Source organism: Eubalaena glacialis, chromosome 8 (genome assembly GCF_028564815.1).
Source record: "Eubalaena glacialis isolate mEubGla1 chromosome 8, mEubGla1.1.hap2.+ XY, whole genome shotgun sequence".
Lineage (NCBI taxonomy): Eukaryota > Metazoa > Chordata > Mammalia > Artiodactyla > Balaenidae > Eubalaena > Eubalaena glacialis.
Genome location: NC_083723.1, coordinates 55,689,009 through 55,697,836, shown reverse-complemented (window position 1 = coordinate 55,697,836; position 8,828 = coordinate 55,689,009).

Below are 8,828 nucleotides of genomic sequence, written 5' to 3'. Positions count from 1 at the left end.
TTATAAAATACTTTTTTACTTATTTATGTTAATAATCTTTCCATGGCACAAACTATTTTGTACATCATCCTTTCAATGACTGCAACAATTTAAAATAAGTACTCACAGTTTTAGACATCTAGGCTGTTTTCTATATTTTGACATCAAAAACAATACTGAGATGCATATTTTGTAGTCTAATCTTTGTACATAATTTTGATTATTTCCTTAGGCTAAATTCCTACCCATGAAATTTCTGTAAGCAAGCCATAAGAATCCACAAAATGTCCTAATGTTGTAAAATATGGCTTAGATCTTCCTAACCAGAGCCAAGGTTCAGAGAGCATTCTTGAATCCTTTCTAACTCCTTTCTTGATATGGTAAATTACCTGAACTTCAGATACTCTTGAATCACTCCAAGAGGAAGTAGCTCTGCTTCCAGGGAAAATTCTGTTTTTCTCACTGAGTCAATGACCCTCATCTAATCAATGAATGTTCAGTAGGTTTTCTGAATGGCAATTCCAGACACTTTGTTTTCTACAATTGGCTGGCAGCTGGTCTTGGTAATTATATTCAGGCCTGATATTCTTATGTGGGGCCAATGCTCAGTCAAAACCTGGAGTAATTCTTGGGCTTGTTTTCAATATATGCAAAGACACTGATACTCACTTAAATACCTGTTTTAGTGACAAGTGATGGAAACATTAAACAATCATTAATATTATAACATATGAAGTATTCAAGAAAGAGATGACAGTTAGTAGAAAACGAGCAAAGCTACCAGCATATGGAGGAAAAGAAAGAAAAATAAAACCTTTTTAGAGGTTTAATCTGGGAGTAAAAAATTTTTACATACGTACCATCCATTCTAATATACACGTGAAGGTATTCTGATGGAAGTAATTTTGTATGTATGCATGTTCGTATGTATGTGAATCATACAATGGAGAGAGGGGTTATAGGTACAGAAGTAGAAACTTTGAGGCTGTCCAGGGTAAGGTCCCTGAGGTATGGTGTATATTTTCATGTGGATGTAATTTGGGAAGATTTTTGTTGCATTTTGTTGTGTAATGCTTTGAGTTCTGGGCATTTTTCAGCCTGCTTCATGTTAGCTTTAGAAGTAGTTGATTGAATTTGATGAAATATAGTACACTAAAGTTTAATTTGTAGTTGTGTCATCTTGAAACAAAGTGGCACCCAATATATATATTTTAACTGAGCTCATCTACTCTAATTTTAATGGGCTTCAGTGAGATTAGGCAAATGAATAGTGATGAAAGAAATGGTGTGGCATGTTCAATAAGATCTACAATTAACAAAACCACTACTTGTCAAATGCTTGTTAACTACAGTCACCACATTTTTTTCTGGTCAAAAATATGAACCCATGGTGAGAATATTTGAAACTGGGTATGTTTCCCAAGTTGGAAAAGTTTTAGTGAAGTTCAGAGGGCCCTTCAAGTAAGACTCTTGAAGTTGAATCAAAGCATTTAAAAGGAACAAGATATTTAATAATTATCCTTTTAACTTTCTATGCAAGGAGGCAAATTTTTCATATAAAATAGTAGATATGAAAAAAAGTTACCTATTTTTAAATGTTGAGAAATTATGTGCAAGTTAAGGCCAACTTTATCTTTTAAAAACTGATGTTTAAATTGCAAGTAAATCTAGGCCAAAGCTTTTCAGAAATTTTGTATAAATCCACTAGTGTCAGAGTGAAAAGGAACCCGTGTGAATAAAGAAGATAAGTCCAGGTGCCAAATTTTCAAAGACTGTAAATGGCAGAAGTAACACAGGATGTCCAAGGATGCATTTTGGAACCCGACGTCCCCCTCTGCTGCTCTAAAGAGGGGTCTTTTCTCTTTTCTTCCTGATTCCTTTCTGCTGCAGGTGGCAGCCACTTAACCTTCCTGGGTGCACAAGGACTCCTATGTCCCTCAGAAAACCTAACACAAAGCATGGCCATGCTATCTCATTCCGGTTGACTAGGCTGAGTGAGTCCCAGGTTTTCGGATTTCACATCAGCCATCATCAGGCATGCATAAATGCTTAGTACGTGAGGCAGTCCTACTTCTCAATTACTTTCACAAATACAGCAGCTTTCAAGATGAATTTGCTCAAAAAAAAAATTACTAGAGGATTTACCAATTGAGCTATCACTTTTTCATATGAAAGCTTTTTATGCAAAATACAGAGATTATTTTAGGAATGTAGGATTTACAGTGACCTTCCTGGCAGACCAAAGATTACAATTATGTATGTCATGGACCAGAAGACTTACCCTTAAATTTTTATGTTTTTAAAACAAAACTAAACAAAAACACTTTATTAGGGCAACAACTTAAATTGGGCACAAAATGCCATGCTAAAAGACTAAGTCTAAAAGACTTTGATTCATTGAGGAGAGACAGGACAACTATTTAATATTGCTTTTATATGTGTTCTCATGAGTCCTTCTTAAAAGGCTGAATTGTCATTTTGCTCTGCATACACATTCAACATTGAAAGGGCATAAACAACAATTACAATATTGGCTAAATATTTATTTTGCATGAGGCACTGTCTTTACGTGATCTCTTATGATACTTTTAATAACGCTGTGTTAATTATTTCCACTTTACAAATCAAAATACTAAAGCCCAGGAATTTTAAGTGAGTTATCTAATTTAGTAAGTAGCACAATTAGGATGTGAAGCTCCTCACTACTATAAACCCATACCTGAGAATGTAATCTGGCCAAGAATGTCAACATGGACCAAGGGACATAGAATCAGATACTCAGTTCTTGACTATGAATGACCTTTAGGGGTACAGTACTGATTTTTATTCCAGGACCCGCACAGTACCATGCACAAACTTGGTTTCACTTTATGGAATACTTAAAGAAAAATTGTAGAACACGATGTGAATCAAGTGTATGTGAATGTCTCCCTGAAATTAATGATAATTTACATTTATAAGGTGCTTTATAGGTTCAAAGTAATGTCAAAATAATTATCTATTTTTTCACTTTTTATTTTGAAATATGTACTTATAGACTCGCAGGCCATTACAAATATGGTGCACAGAGGTTCTGTGTACCCTTCACTCAGTTTCCTCCATTAGTTAGATCATATATAACTACAGTGCAGTATCAAAACCAGGAAATTGACATTGGTATGAAATGATATAGTTCTATGTCATTCTATCACATATGTGTATTAGTGTAACCACCATTGCAGTTAAGATACAGAACTATTCCATCAGGAAGCAGCTGATTTGAATAAATCCACACTGATTTGGAAAGCATATATTTAATATAATGTCTGGGCTGCTGACAAAATAGAACTCCTTTGAATGAATTTAGTTCATTTTTTTTTCAGATTTAAAGTCACTTCCTTTTTATTATATGTTCTATTACAGTAGCAGATTAAATTAGGAAGTTTTGGGGGTATATTGGGGGTTTACTGCTCCACTTAGAAGGATGCATAGACTAGGACTAAATGCTGACACTTAAATATTCCAGGAATAAGAAATTTGGGAGGATAAAAAAATGCATTTCATTTTTTTCAGCTTATTTTAAAGCATTATATAATGATCCCTGCTCTTTATATATTTTATGCTTTCATGTATTACCATTGGTGGTGAAGTTGATGTCTTCTTCTTTGAGTTTTCATTGCCATAGAATTGGAAGGGATATAATAATAATTATAGTGATGATGACGTGTATTGTAATAGTAGTTACCATTTACTGAGTGCTCACGCTGCACCATTTAGTCTGTATACATATTTCAATCAACTCTCATAAAAGCCCTATGAGACGAATGTTATTATCTTTACTTTAAAGATGAAGAAACCGAGGGTCAACAAGAAAGTTGTACTAGCTTTCACAGCACTATGCTATGTACTTGTGATTCAAACCCACCTCTGTCACATTCCAAAGCTTGTGTTTATGTTCATCAAAAGAGTTTTTTCTCTTCTCTTCTGGCAGGATTGCACTGAAGCCACCTGAGGAAAGTCGTGGCTTTAAAATATCCATAGAAGATTAGTTCAGAGACTCTTCAAAAAATTCCACCAGTAGTCCACCTTCCCCATTCCATTGCAGCGACTAAATCCCTCTGCATGATATGCCCATGCCTACATTTCCGATCATCAGTAAAGATGAAGAACATTTACTCATTTTTACCACACTGTATCTACTTAAATACAACAATCATACAATCGTTCACAAATAAACTCAGACCCTGAGAGTTTGGTCTCTGAAATCCTTGACTGTGTGTAAATCTTGGCTTCCCTATTTATTAGCTGATTAACTTTGGGAAAGTTATTTAACTTCTTTATTCTAAAGTGTTTTCATCACTAACAGAGTAATAATAATGTCTATAGCCTGAAATTATTGTGAGAACTTTAATAGTTATCAACATGTGCTGTCATGTAAGTAAGCAATACAGTAGATAATTATAGACATTACTAATTATTATAGATATTACTTCATCCAGACCTAATAATCCAATTATTCTCTTGTTCTCCTTTAGACCATTTCTAGTTTCTCCAACATTTCACTAAACTATGGGATTAAATGTAGCCAACATTTTACTAAACTCTAGGACTAAATACAGTCAATCAGTTTAAGATCTGACCAGTAACAAATACAGCCTGTAAAGTTTTGAAGAAGTTACAAAATTATCTGCAGTAAAATAACTGTGTAATCACATTCACCATTCATTCATTCAAATATATTTACATGATATTATTGTCTTTATTGTTCACTGTTTGTTCTATTTCCATATTCTCATAGATATTTTCCTCCTTTTTGAAGACTGGAAATCATAAAAAGCTGTCCATAACAGCTGCTTTGAGATCATCTACATTTGCTGGCTGCAGGTGGAAATCTCCTTCACAGAGCCTTAAATAGAAGGTTGTAAAATTTGGCCTTTGAGGGAGCCAGACTGTACCAGCCTTTTGTATAATTTATCATCCACAGAGTGTGTTAAGGTGCTTTTGATCTTGAAGGCAATATCTTTCAAAGAAATGTGTTGCTTACATGTGACCATTGGTTCTTTATAGGAATCTCAGTATCATGCTGATTTCCATAGGTGAATGAATTTTTAAGATGGTAAACTGATGACTCAATTTACCTGAGAGACTCTAGATCTTGTTGAAATCCATTCAGAGGATCAAATGAAAGAAAGTATGCGAAGGGTGCTTTGAAAACAATAATGTGCTAAGTAAACATTTTATTATGATAATTATGACATTTTATTATGATAATTCCTAGCATATTTGTCAAACTCTTGACTTCACTGAATATTAAAAGTTCTTTGCCTTCTGCAAAATTGAGTGGAATTCTACCAAATATTAGCCATAAAGAATGTTTAAAAATACATTCATACTATTCTTTGCATTTCCTACACTTCCTTATGGAATGTGTTTTAGGCACAGAACTAAAATTTGGTATCACAGAGAAAGCTGTGGAAATTTATAGGCTTTGGTTTATAGAGACTTGAAGAAGTTTTTCCATCTTTCTGGTATTTTATTCCTGTCAGTTTGCATTGCTTCTTTCCTTTCCTTCTCTTCCTTCGCCAGGTTTGGTTTTGAGCTTTGGATTCAAAGAAACCCCAAAGTCAAAACAAAATGGTCAGAACTGCTGACTCTTGTTTTGTAACCTTTTTTAGTCAGGCATTCACAGGAAGAGAGGGCGAGGACCAGAAACTGGGACTAACTTCACCCAAAATGTTGGGAAAGTTCAGGAACCTTTGACTGAACTTGGGCCAAGATATAGATATATACCAACACTTTTCTAACACATTTAAACTATAATTTAATCAAGTAATATCACCCAATAAGTAGAGTTAGTACTTAAAGTTCAATATTAATCTGCCAGCTATTTTCGATAAAAATAAATCTAAATTAAATATATCTAAATAAAAATAAAAATAATCTAATTTATATTTTGTATTAAATAGAATCTCTTGGTTTTTAAAGTTGCAGGTACATTTGGGAACCTCACACGTGAAGTATACCTATGTGTCTTCATTAACTTTGAAATTTTCTTTGAAGATTTATAATTACAAAAAAAAGTTATGCTAAACTGTGCTTTATCAAGTTTCATTTCAAATTTTTGAAGCTGTTATAAACCTCCCACAATAGTGTTTTTATAATGGAAATGCTGACAAATGCAATAATAAACACGAATGCCAGGGTCTTAATTGTATGTTCATGCAGGAATTATGCATAATAGCATAAAATTTGGTTCAGTTTCCAGTGCTAATTTTGCCAAAATCTGTTTTCACATTGGGTAACTGTAAAAGATGATCAGCCTGAATGGCTGCCTGTTGATGGCAAAGGCTTTTGATTACTTTTACTTTCCTTGGAAAGCCTGATTATCTTTCAAATATGATTTCATTTAGATCTTTTTTTTGGTTTACATATCTGAATACTAATAGTAACCTGATAGTTATGGGGAACTTAGTTTGAGACCAAAAGGCAGTTTTCAGTCAGTAAAGAGTGTATAAATAAATCGCCTCCAAGCAATGTCTAAAATGGTATTTACATTCCAAATGTCCAAATTACTTTAAGATTTCAAAAACCAATTATTACAATTTTCCAGCAGTAATTGATACCCTTAGGATTTTTTTAACTGTTGGAAGGTATTGAAAAAACTATGCTGATATTTCTATCAGTGTTGGTTTAGAAGGTAATAAAGAATAAGACAATTTTAACATAGGATGTGTTATATACTAAAATCACGTGTATTAAAGAGTGCACTGAATTTATGGATCTAACATGGGAAAACTAAAATTATCACGTTGCTTAGAAAAGTTGAGTGTCAAGACATCGAGGTGTGTGGATTCATGTTCGAGATGCAGATAATTTTGCTTTATCTCTATGGATGATTTGGTATAAGGAATAAGTCAATCCATTTTTTTCTGTATTTCTTTTTTTTTTTTTTTTTTTTGGCCACTCCGTGCAGCATGCGGGATCTTAGTTCCCGGACCAGGGATTGAACCCATGCCCCCTGCACTGGGAGTGTGGAGTTTTAACCACTGGACTGCCAGAGAAGTCCCCATTTCTCTGTATTTCTGATCCTTATTTGGCTTCAAATTACTCAGTTAGTACAATGATTAAGAAGAAATCTTAAGAGACTTTACATTTTAGAGCAGCTTCTAAGCATATAAAAAAACAAAGAACGAAGCATTTATGAGCTGTAACAGTTTTAAGAATCGTGGACATAATTCTAATAATAATGGGAAAAACCTTTTTATTTAGAGCTTCTTTGGGTATTATTACTATACTGAAGAAGTATTCACTGTAGGATATCATGAGCTTACTAAGAATATAACAGAATGGTTCAGAATATGAGGGAGAGCATTAAGGATGATGGATGGTTGTATTTACTCTTCAGGACCCGATGATTTTGAGGTCCTTTGTCTACGCAGTTTTTTAAAATTTCTTATTTTCAAAATTGGTTCTTTCAACAAAATATTTATGATTCCTAAAGTTGAGTCTTTTTAGAAAAACTTATTCGTCACTTGCAGATTTTAAAAAATGATGTTTAATTCTCAGGAGAACTTTAAGTGGGAGAAGGAAGGGAGCTTCTATAAGCTCTTTCAATTTTGAACCCATTCACCCTATATGTAAAACGTCAACACACCTTTTTAATTGAATGAATAAATAACTGGATAAACATGAGGGATTGCTGGAGCCACTTGCACTACAGAAGAAGTTGGGGAGCAGAATACTGTTTGATGATGAGTTGAGAAATAGTTATTTTTCTTTGACACATTGAAATGAGTAATTTTAAATGTGTCTTTAAAAATACAGATATGCTAGTCTGAGTCAAAAAGTTGTCTAGAAAAAGAGGAGAAAATAAGTAATTTTATTTTATAAAACTGATACAGAGGTCATTGTCCAAACTTCAGTTTATTTTAGTAAAGGTGCTAGAGAATTAAAAAAAAAAAAATACACTCCCTGGTTTTGTTCTTGCTTGGTTTAGTTGGTTACCTTTTTTTCTTTTACCTGTTTATCCTGATGTTCTTATGGTAGAGGTGGAAACAATCCTGGTGAAAAGATACTCAAAATAAGAAATCATCTTTGGGAGGGTAGTCATTTCAGAGCTAATTCAGTTCCTATAGATAGGAGAACTAGGAAAAGTTTTAAATGAAGGTGTATGAGAGACAAGAAAATCGCTGTAATTCTGGTGGGAGGGAGTGTGAACTGGCAGATCTGCTTGGAAGGCAATCTGGCCATTTGTAGCCACAAACTTAAATGTTCACTTGATGCAGAAATTTCACTTCTAGTTACCTAATATCAGGACATTATCACAGGCAGAGAAGACATTTATAAGAATGCTCTTGCATCATCATTTATTTTTTTAAAAAAGAAAATATCTTAGATATCCACTTGTAAAGGATTGGAGTTAGGTTGTGATACACGGATATAACAATAAAATACAATGATTAGAATTACGTTTGAATAATATTTAAAGTCAAGGGAAAAGTGCTCATTCTATAAGGCTGAGTGGAAAAAGATAAATTCCAAAACGATCCCAGATTTGTTAAACACATTGAATTTATTTCTGTATTAAAAAAAGACTAGAAGGAAATAGATAAAAATGCTAACTGTGAGGTAATGAGGAGTGATTTAAATTTTATTTCTTGTTTAAACTTTTATTTTCCAAACTTTTTAGGATGAGTATATATTACTTCTTAATAAAATGAATTATATTTCTAAAAGTATGATAGGGAGACCTGTGTGTGTCTGTGTGCCCCCGCGCAAGGATGTGAGAAGTGAGAGCAAAATAAAGTGTTGGAGTAACAGGATTTATTTTTAGGATTACGGACTTTACAGTTAGGTGGGCATTATTCATT